Source organism: Poecilia reticulata, linkage group LG17 (genome assembly GCF_000633615.1).
Source record: "Poecilia reticulata strain Guanapo linkage group LG17, Guppy_female_1.0+MT, whole genome shotgun sequence".
NCBI lineage: Eukaryota > Metazoa > Chordata > Actinopteri > Cyprinodontiformes > Poeciliidae > Poecilia > Poecilia reticulata.
This window is the reverse complement of record NC_024347.1, coordinates 9,449,874-9,461,776: the sequence shown is the minus strand read 5'-3', so window position 1 is coordinate 9,461,776 and position 11,903 is coordinate 9,449,874. Positions and strand designations below refer to the sequence as shown.

Below are 11,903 nucleotides of genomic sequence, written 5' to 3'. Positions count from 1 at the left end.
GAAACGCTTCAATGACGTCACTCCGGATCACATTAAGGCCCGATTGATGAACACGCACATCCGCTGACCTGAAAACAGGTTTTGTTCTTTGGTTTCAATGTAAAGTATTTATTTATACTGTGTAATAACTGTAAAAAATAAAGGTAACTACTTCACGGATTTTGCCTCACGGGTTATTTTCGGAACGCAACACCTAAGAAAAACAAAGGTTCACTGTAAATGTAGAGTTTACTTCATTTTTTTCTACAGCAGAAGTTTTGTCAAAAAAGCTTAACAGGCTTAATTTCAAAAGGTTGTAAAAACTTTTTTTTAAATAAAAATGTGTGGGAAGAAACAGTCCATGCATCTTCATTCCAAACACATTCACTTAAATTTTCACTTTATGGTACATGTTCACATTCTTTATTGACTGTATATCAAATATATTTTAAATGTAGCTGAAGATATGACATAATACAATATATAATATTCAATAAAATACAAGGATTTAAATCTTATTGTATAGATTTGGTCATCAAATCACTACGTTGCCTGTAAGAATTTTTTATGTCCAGCAGGTGTCAGTATTGAGTGACACAGTATCGACACAGTATCAATACAGTGTTGCTATGAGTCGAAATGCCTCATGACGCCTCATTTACCCATCACTATCAAACTAATCTAAAATCCAACAGAAGGAAAATCACAAAACTAACCTGAAGACCATTATTTGATGCTTGAGGAAGGACAGCCCCACCACCAGGCTCTGCGCTGTGCTTCGTTACATGCGACCTAACGCGAGTTGTTGTTTTTCTGATACAAAAGAAGAAGAGAGAGCTGAGCTATTTTTTTATAGCCTGATTGCATTTTTCTGAGACTTCAAGAAAATGTGACAGTGGGAGGAGCTGCGATGTGGTGAGGAGGAGCTGATCTCCGCCCTGCAGCGGGAGGAACGCAGGTGGCTCAGACGGTTCAGGGAAGCTAACGATGATTTTTAAACTACGATAAAACTTGTAATAGTGCCGAATATACATGAGCTAATGTTAGTCAGGGTGTTGCAAATAACTTCAAAATGTCAGAATTAATTCATAAAATATTCCAATGTGTTTTCATGTTGGCAAACTGCAGACCATCGTGGTTCTTCCTGCAGCCTTTGAGTTGTAGGATCTCATCAGTGTCCGTCTTCCTGCCAGTCAGTTTTTACCTTCAGGACGTCCAGAGACCTTCACCTTTCTGGAGCAGCAATCACATGAGGTCAATAGGCTGATGAAACATTTCTGATAAAAAAAATGTGTCTGATGTTCTTACAGAGTTGAAGTGCATTAACAGTCTGTTGTTTTTAACTTCTCAATACGTTTAATTATCACCTGTGTCCAAGTTATACTGAGAACAAATAAAGCTTTATTCCTTCTAATCTGACTGGTTCCTCTTCCATGATTTCACACTTTGGGCACTAAGAATTAAAAGTTTAAACTCAGTCTTAATTATCACTAATTAAGGTTCCAGGTTTTGGACACATTTTCTCACTTTCTTACATTGAAGATTCTGCAGGAAGACAGATAAACAGTGAGTGGATAGAATGATGATGTATAAACTAGAAACTAATAAACATGATTTGTATTTTGGGTTCTTGTTAATAGCTGCCCTGATAATAATGTCAAAATGTTTGGTTTGCTGAATAATGTCTTCAGTTTTGCATGTCTTCATTGGTAATCTACAATATTAAGCTCAATGAAATATAATATAATGTTATTTACACTCTGTCTAAAGTTCCTCACATTTTGGGAGCATTGTATTAGAACCTTGATATAAACTACAGTAAGTACAATAATGTGTGGAGTGAGCATAAATAAAGAGACTTTGTTCACTGAGACACAACAACTTGTTTTTTTCTTCTGTTTGTCTCAACTCTCCTTGTTGCTCTGCCATCAGCTGGTAGCTCTTTCATCCTGAAGGAGATCCAGGTGTTCTGACGGTTCTCCATCATGTCAGCCATGTTGCTCTCCTTCTGCTCCCTGGTAATCAGATGTTATAGCTTATAGCACATAAATGTAGATAAATAACAGTTACTAATGTGGAAGTTACACATAAGGAATTATTTAAAACAGACATGTTACTTTATAAATACATACAAACACTTTTCTTTTTACCACCCAGCCATACAGAATTATAAATAACTGGAATAGTTGTGTAAATTAAAGACAAAATGTAATTACTTGTAAGTTTTAAACCTATGCAGGCATACAGCCATGGATAAAATACCACTCTCGTTTTCTTCAGGTTTATTGTTCATTCTACAATTAATAATTCATAACAATTTGATTAGAGAACCGGTCCGTGGTAATAAAAAGGTTGGGGACCACTGGTTAAGATCATTTAATTAGCTCTACATTCTTAAGAGACCAAAAAATTAATAAATAATAAAGACTTTGCAGTATTCTGATTTCCATCCATCCATCCATCCATCCATCCATCCATCCATCCATCCATCCATCCATCCATCCATTCATTCATTCATTCATTCATTCATTCATTCATTCATTCATTCATTCATTCATTCATTCAATTTCTTTACACCCCTTGTCCCTTAGTGGGGTCGGGAGGGTTGCTACCGACCAGTGCCTATCTCCAGCTAACGTTCCAGGCGAGAGCATTCTGATTTAGTCATGTAATTATATTAGTTGTGTTACCACCCCCACGCCACTAGAGGCAGTATCAACCCCGAAACGATGCGACTAAGGAGCAGATTTAGAAGTACACCGAAAGCTACAGAATTTGGTAAAAACTGTGAGCTTTGCTGAAGTAATTAAAGACAAAAGTTCAAATCCATGCTGAGAGAGGAGCTCCTTCAATCAGGGCTCCTCCGCAGCTCTGATTGGCTAARCAATGTAACGTGATCCTCTGCAGCAAGTGATGGCRAAGCGGGGCGTCATCACGACTTTAAGTCACCTCAAAGACAAGTGTGTCTTTACCTCCGCGGCAGAGGCTCCGCCGAACCCCTGGGGTTCGATCGAACCCAGGTTAAGAACCACTGGTTTACTGGTTTGTATTACTTAATATTGTGAAAGACCATTTCTGTCATTTAAAAAAACTTATATGTCATACGAGACTCAGTCTTATGAGAGTAAAAGTACCTTGAGTCTTATTTTACAGAAAATCTCAGCAATCATATTTCACAATTGTGATTTAGAAGGAAAGAAAGAGGGAAAGAAAAAGGAAAGAAGCAAAGGACGAAAGAGAGGAAAAACAAAAGAAAGACACTTTCTGAACTCAATGTACCACCATGCTTTGCGCGCATCCGGCCCCTCCTGTCTAGTTTAGCTGAAGTGGTGACAGTTATTGTTTTTACGCCCCAGGCTGCAGAAAACGCGTGGTTTGTACCGTGACAGAACCCAGAACGGAACCAAGTGGACCTGCTGCTGCACCGCGGTATGTAAGATTCTGCTTATTTCATCAGCCAAGCTTTTATGAGAACAGAGTCCGTTTAACAATCTTAGAACATGTCGAGAGTAAAGGTCGAGTATCTAGCTGATCTATTATTTGCATTTGATGAACTGACAGCAGGATTTGTTGAACTCTCAGTTCCGAAGGTAAGTTCCGTCATTGATTTATTCCAGCTGTAGGATCAAGTTGAACTCTTGCCAGAAATCCATTTATTTAAATAAACTAATTATTCAAAGACTCCCAACACGGCGTTGTGCGGTTCTGTTTACTGTATTTGTTCCTTTGTTCGGAAGTTATAGAAGCAACCAGAAACCAAGAATACTGATGTTCAGACAGCCCTACTTAGAAAACAACCGGACAACCCAGAAGGGGAAATCAGACTAAATGTTTTTTTTTTTACCACTTTTCTAAACGCGTTTAATATTAAATCTTTATTAAAATGCACAATTCTTTAGTAGTATTCCACCTGTATTTGAACCAATCTAAATCACTTATAAACCTGTATGTGTCTTTATGTCTTTCTAAAGTCATTACAACAACTACTGTAGAAGTTCTAGCTGGAAGCCCATCCCCTGTGTCTGTATGACCTGATCAAAGTCTGAGAGCTGCTGACTCAGTCTGCTGAGTTGGAGTTGGGCCTGTGCTATATTTCACTCTCCATGATAACACTGTCAAAGTTATCATGTCTGGATATCACTGTGATAACATCACAACACACTTTCATCACCCAGAGTGGCCATTTTTCCTTCAGTGGTTCAATTGATCTTTCATCTGCTTTAAAAACTTACCAGCAGGATAAGAGTCTCTTGCATATTGACCCACATGGTAGTACACTTAGTGAACAGCTGAGTTTGTGTATCATTTCAAGCACCACAGATCTCCTGCTTGATTTCAGCAACATGCCTGGCTCCAGTGAAGGAAGGCTCTGAAAGTGGACATGATGTCAGACATTCTCATTATTCAGAATGAAGCATAATGTGTTTATTGATGGACTAGATCAGAAAACACACCAGCAGCGCTGTCAGAAATCTTGGGCCCCCTGACAGAAAATTAGATAGGGCCCCCCGCACAGCTGCTATTACATTTTTTTTGAGTCTATTTGACCCATAAAAAGCATCACAATTTTAAAGGCTTGCATCTGCCTTGCTTTCTTTGGTTCAATACTGATAATTAGCACAATATTTACTGGTCATGAATTTAACTTCCAACAGTCCACATCCAGTATGCAAGTAGGTTGCTTAAATTTTTTTTTAGTTTTAGATACTGAAATGTCTCTCCCCTTGAGCAACAGTCAAAAGCAACATGTAACTACACATAAAGCAATCCAGACTTCTAAAAATGCTATGTAGTTGCATTTTATTCAAGCTTCAGTACATAACTTTAATAAAAAATGTTTTCTCCATATTTGTTAAAGTTGTCACGATGTCGTAGCAGTTTGTTATGAGACGGATAATCTGTGAAAACAATCAATGTCCTCCATCTCCTTCCTGAATTACTATTACTGGTTAAAGTAATGCACCGTTCTGACCAAAACAACCAATCAGAACCAGTAGGATGCTCTTAGCGCTGTCAATCAACCTCATTCACTCACTGCTAAATGTGCTAATGGTGGAGAAACAACTTGTCATTTACAAGAAACTGTTTATCTGCCATCATTAGTAGCTATGCTAGCTAAACTGAGCATTCAGTTTGAATCTGCACAGCTCTGTGCTATGCTAGCTGCAGCACAGCACAAATCAAGGGGGAGGAAGGATGAGCAGCACCACATGAGATTGTGATTGACAGCACCAAAACTCTCCTGCCACTGACTGGTTGTTTCCAGCACTGAGAGCCCAGGTAAAAAAAAGTATACTTTAGTATACTTCAAACATACTTAAATTTGTGAAAGTACACTTTAAGTATACTAATTATTAAGTGTACTACCTATAAGTATATCTGAAGTATACTAAAAATACACTTGTACCAATTTCGAAATTAGAATGTTAAACACACTTAAACATAATTGTACCAAAATACACTTTTAATGTATCAAATAAAAGTATACTTTAAGTGAACAAAATATGAATGAATATGTATGATTTTTTTAAGTGCCTTAATAATCTTTTACTATTTATTAAAATTGCATACAATAAAAAAATTGATAATCATGATGTAATTTTTAAGAAAGTACCCAATCAATTTTCAGATGTGTGATGTAAAACCTTATAATCAACGGCATTAGCTCCAGTTCATACTCCAGACCAGATGGTGGCGGTATTGCACACTTTCATTTATTTAAAAAACGCCACAAAGAGAAGAAAAAACTTGAACGCAGGGAAGATAACAGATACTGTTCAAATTTGCCATTTTTACTCGCATAATATTGCCTTAAAAGTAGAGAGGGCCTTGACAATAGTTACTAATTTTAGTAAATTCAAGCTGGTGACGTCCTAGTCCGAGTTAGACGACAACACAACTGGACAACAACAGATGGACATGAAATGTGTGTCACAAAAGGAGCCTGGGGGGACAAAGGCTGCTAAGTGTTGCTAGCTGGTGGTAAGTTTGCTTATTCATTATCTTTGTTTAATTATAAACGGTGCAGTAAAGATATATAACTTATGTTGGTTCCATAAATAATTATTTCATCAATTTTATTGTGACTTGTATGATTGTTACTATAGGAATCATTCAGCTTCATGTTATAACTGCATGGAGGCTGTTTGTTTCGACTTATTCTTTAATTCATAAACTAACCTGGTTTTAATTAAGCTCCATGAGACAGAGAGACTTTGATATTGTGAGGTTGTTGTCATAACTCGTTCATCAATGATTTTATCTTCAACATATGTTTGAAGCTAACTAAGCAAATGAAGATGAAAGAGGAAGCCAGAGAAATCAGGTGTTAGGAAACCTAAAGACTTTCCTGTCTCAGAAGAAGCTCTGACTTCTCCAGATCACCAACCAGCTCTGAGGATGAACCTTCACATTGTCTTCATGATGTAAGTTTGTTTTTTCAATGAGGAGGCTAGCTACATTTTCAACAACAAAAACTGCTGTGTTACCAACACCAAGTGCTTTAATAAACAAGATTTGATTTAAATCTAACTGGACAGAATTTTCCCCCTTGTTAATCTATCATTTCTCTTTCATTCTTTTTATTTGTTGTTGACTTTCARGGCCCTGTGATGGACTGGTGACCTGTCCAGGGTGAACCCTACCTCTCATCTGATGGCTGCTGGAGATGGGCACCACCAGCCCCCCTCACCACCCTGCAAGGATCAGTGTGTTCAGATCATGGATTGAAAGATTTTAAGTAGTTTGTCTCCTTAAGTCCACACTTAAAACAGCTTCATAGTTAATGTCCAACATCAACTGATTCTATGACATTGCTTACTATTTTTTTTCTACTTCTAACATAAACAGGCAAAGAAGACACCCAGAAATGTTTTTCCACCCGAGGCATCCGGTCCCAAACATCATCAGTTCTGATGTCACATACACAGCGAGTACAAAACGTCTTAAAATTGTAAGTATTATTTTTTTATTTGCCATTTTTCTGTTCTTTAAGTACAAATGCTTTTTCTGTTTAATTGCTCTATTGTTCTTTTTTGTAGGTTCTTATAAGGTGCAGTGAACGGGAATGTTCTGTCGTTGATCCTCACTTTCATGTTTTATTGTCACACTTAAATTTTCATGTTCATGTGTTCACTTTTGACCTGAAAACKTATAATTTRTGTTMAKTTTATRATGTTTTGATTAAAATTAKRCAGTTTTAAAATGTCTGTAATAAAACAATATTTGAATTACCTTGAACATCTTGTGTATTTAATCTTCCCATGTAATTTTAGCCTAAAACAATGTAAGTACTGTAGTGTAGTTATGCATGTCATTTACAAAATAGGTACGTAGGAATAAAGACTTTCATGAGTAATTAAAATTGGAGATTATCAATAGCAGGAAATCAAAAATAAAAATTAAGTGTAATTTAAATACATTACTAATACATTAATAGTATATTTAAATTATATTTGAAGTATATTAAATATATAATTCTGAGACAGAATTATTACTCATAATAATTATATCAAAATATAATAAAGCTCTGAAATATATTTAAAAAGTATACTTTAAGTACACTAAGTACACTTGAAGTTGTTCTAAAAAAAGTACGTATAGTATACTAAGGTATACTATTAGTTGTAATTGAATACTATTTAAATACTACTAAAGTATACTAAGCATAAAATTAGTTGTTTCAAAATAGTACAGTTTAAGTACATTGATAAAAGTATACTAAAGTATGTTAAAATTTAGTATACTAAAGCATACTTTTTTTCACCTGGGAGAAGGCAGAAGAAATAGTTTTTTCACAGATTACATACCATACTGTCACAACATCATGACAAAAAACATGTGGAAAAAAATATTTATATAAAAGTTACATACTGCAGCTTTAATTTCACTCAGGAGAGGATGGGTCAGGAGGGACGTGTTTTAGAGCTTCTGCTAACTCACTCATCAAGGCACAGGGAACAAGTTAAATATGTTTTCGCATCCACCTGAATAATGTATAATTGCGCCACTGGGTATCATCGAACTTTTTTACTGCTAAAAACAATCTTTGAAAATACAATATGATTAGTTTTGTATTTGACAGGACCCCAATTTTTTATTTCATGTCTATGAACAAAATATAAATAATTAAATTGTGGGGGGCCCCCTGCTGGTCACGGCCCCTAGAATAGTCATCACTTTTCACCATTTACCGCGCCCCTGAAACGCACAGATGGGTTCCAGCCTTATAAACTAAGGATGTTTGCCTTTAGAGTCTGCAGATGTTTAGTTTAACAGTTTTTATTTTTAAAGCATTTCATGACAGAGCTTTAAAATTTACTATTGCTCAAAGTTATGTAAAACTATAGTTTCACTTAGCTAAAGCTATTTGAGTTATTTATATTTATTGGTCCAACTGCACAGTGGCGCAGTTGGTAGAGGTGTTGCCTTGCAGCAAGAAGGTTCTGGGTTCGATTCCTGGCCCCGGTCTTTCTGCATGGAGTTTGCATGTTCTCCCTGTGCGTGCGTGGGTTTTCTCCGGGTACTCCGGTTTCCTCCCACATTCCAAAAACATGACTGTCAGGTTAATTGGCCTCTCCAAATTGCGTGTCCTGTGTGTCTCTGTGTTGCCCTGCGACAGACTGGCGACCTGTCCAGGGTGTACCCCGCCTCTTGCCCGAAACGTTGGCTGGAGATTGGCACCAGCACCCCTCCCGACCCCACTGAGGGAAAAAGGGTGCAAGAAAATGGATGGATGGATGGATATTTATTGGTAACTGGAGGAATAATTATTGTAAAATGTTGGAGGTAAAATGTTACGAGTACAAATACTGATCAACAGGCCAAGGTCTGGGAAGTGTCTGCAAGCTGCATATTATGAGACCTGTTGTAAAGTAGGGCTAAATTGTAAAGTTAACACTGATTAAAGAAAAAATAATTAAACAAAGGAAAAGTTCTAAGTATTATTATTTTGGTACACTCTAAGAAAATACCAGTCAAATACTGGCAGCTACAGATGCCCGAAGTTTATTGTAAATGCACAGTAGCTGTACCATAATTACTTCTGACAGTAGATTACTATCAATGCAAGTACGGTATTGATACTGTGAAAGAACGGTAAATTACTAGCATCTATAGCTGCCAGTAGATTACCGTTTTTTGAAAGAACAATAGAGTGAGCGTATGTTTTCTACGCTCCTTCACCCTGACGTACCTTCCTTCGAGGGAGGGGGTGAGGGGGGGGGTCGCCGATTTATGTTTTCGCATACACCTGAATAATGTGTAGTTGCGCCCTTGGCTCCGTCTCACCCCGTAGTGATCGACTCCCTGCAGCTACGCAGCGCCGCTATTCCCCTGCTTGGATCTCTGAGTAGCTGCCTCTCAGACTCCCAGGATCTCATCGTTCTCTCACTCTCTGATCTTCTTTGTCTGTTGCTAATAAGAATGATCGATCAGCCATTGTTATCATGGAAATCCTCACTGCGCCGCGGGTTCCGGCTGCGGGTTTTTCCTGCTCAAAACACAGCGCCGCTGCGCCCCCGCTTCGGATGTTATTAACCCATGTTCATTCTTCAGGTAATCCTTTATAATTATAATTTTTTTATAATTTTTCATTTCTGACAAAGGAGGAGGAGGGAAGCTGGCCGATAGCAGGGCACAAAAATAAAGACTTCCTGAAAAAATCAGAGTGTAAACTTTTTGGTAAATCCCGTTCTAATGTAAAATATGACATTACTGGATTAAGGAAATGTCTAGTATGCTATTACACATATTTTTTGAGAATTTGGAAACGGGTGCTTTTTCTCAAAGTTATTGGAGAAGAGGAGAGAATGGATATTTCAGCTGCCTGAAATAATGTGTCCGGCCTCTCTAAAATGGAAACAAATTAATTTACCTGAAAAGTTTTTACTGTGTTCATTTCTCTTATCATCAACAATAATTCCTGTGATTTTCATAACATTTGCTCTTTATTTTAAAGTGTTAAAGCGGGGGAACCGTTTATTTTAAATGTCTGTAATGATCCGTTCTCCCCGTAACATTGGAATAAATAAATAAATTCCATTAATTCTTTATTATTTTTCCATATAATGTTTGAAGTCCAAAATGGTTTAAATAAATATGACTGTTTCACAATGTTTATTAAATGTATTTTATGTTTAAATATTTATCAACAAATTTAGTAATTTTTTTTCTGATATTGCATCTAACAAAGTACATTACAATATAAAGACATACGGTGTTTTCTGGAAAGTCAAAAATCACGTGACACTATTCCTTCAATCAATTATGGAAATATCCATGTCCGCTCGGTGTTTGGCAGGTTGTTTATCACTTTTTGCTTTATGTTAAGCCAAATATTTCATTAATATATAAGGTAGCTATGGAAAGATGGTTTAAATCACACAATGAAGTGCAAATATTTTAAAAACACAGTAAAATACTTTGCATGTAAATTAATTTGTTTCCATTTTATAGAGGGCGAACACATTATTTCAGGCAGCTGAAATATCCATTCTCTCCTCTTCTCCTCCAATAACTTTGAGAAATAAAAAGCACCTGTTTCCAAATTCTCAAAAAATATTACGTGTGATAGCATACTAGACATTTCCTTAATTCAGTAATGTCATATTTTACATTAGAACGGGATTTACCAAAAAGTTTACACTCTGATCTTTTCAGGAAGTCTTTATTTTTGTGCCCTGCTATCAGCCAGCTTCCCTCCTCCTCCTTTGTCAGAAATGAAAAATTATAAATGCACACAAGGTGTTGGAAACCTGTGTTTGTTGACTGACTTTTATTTGTCAGGCTTACGAGACAAAAGCTGAAAAAAGATCGATTCACTTCACGTTTAAAATAACACAAAACAGCGTAAAAAGACCTCCACACAAGACCTCGTTTATTTATGTATGTATTTTTGTTTTGATAGCTGCCGATTAAACTGAAAGTTACAACGTTGACATAATTATATGAGTAGTTTTTACAGAGAAATCGATCAGAAATGCCGTGAAAATGGTCAGATCCGCCGGATCCACTTCTCTGGCTGCAATGCGCGCTCCCGACACGGGGGAACAGATTTTTACAGGGGAACAGAATTTCTCACAAGACCGGCCCTCGAGGACCAACCTTGGGGACCACTTGTTTAACGGATCGATACTCGCGGATGCCAAATTGATACTTTCCTAGGGCGGAAAATATTGATGTATATTGCAGAATCGATTTATTTATACAGCTCTAGTAATTGCCTTTTAAAGTGGTTTACCGCAAGTAAATACGGTAATGATGCCGACACACCACAGATGTAGTACCGCCAACAGGGTTTATTAAAAATAAGAGTGAGCTGCTATTCCTTAGGCTGCAGCTCACCCCTTTTACAAACCGTTACACTCAACTGAATAGCTTCACTGCTAACACACACTGAACTCTCCGCTCTTCCGATGTTCTGTCAGATCAGCATCGGTCCTGGTCCTCTCGCTGCCCTGATCCCCCGCCCACATGACAGGTCCATCACATGTGAGTGGAAGTCAGCAGAGTCAGACATAGGTAGGCCTGTCACAATAACAAATTTTGCTGAGCGATTAATTGTCTAAAAAATTATTGCGATAAACGATAATATTGTTTCAAGACCTTTGGACACCGATTTAATGGAAATGACGAAATAGTGCAAGCAATTTCCTGCCAAAAATAGATGCACTTTATTTTCAAAAGAACACAATGGAACTTATAAACTAAATAAACAAAACAACCAAAAACAAAAATAAAATGGATTCTCAGTCTCCATTAACAAAAAACATAATTGAATAAAAACTAAACAATATAAAGTGAAAGTGGAAATAAATACTGCATTCATCCAAAAGAGTGCAGATTATGAAGTCTGTATACTATATTGCCCTTCAGTAATCACTAGATTTAAATAGAGAAGATGGGCACATCCGACTACCTGATGC

The 11,903-nt window shown here is 36.9% G+C and overlaps 1 protein-coding gene across 1 annotated transcript in view; it reads left to right on the top strand.

The window, feature by feature from the left end:
• Positions 1–3,289: 3,289 nt before the first annotated feature.
• sdr16c5a (short chain dehydrogenase/reductase family 16C, member 5a) overlaps positions 3,290–11,903 on the top strand; it is a 79,421-nt gene continuing 70,807 nt past the window's right edge. Inside the window, exon 1 of the mRNA XM_017310112.1 lies at positions 3,290–3,408. The gene's annotated coding sequence lies outside the window, so the exon portion shown is untranslated. The remainder of the gene's footprint in view (positions 3,409–11,903) is intronic.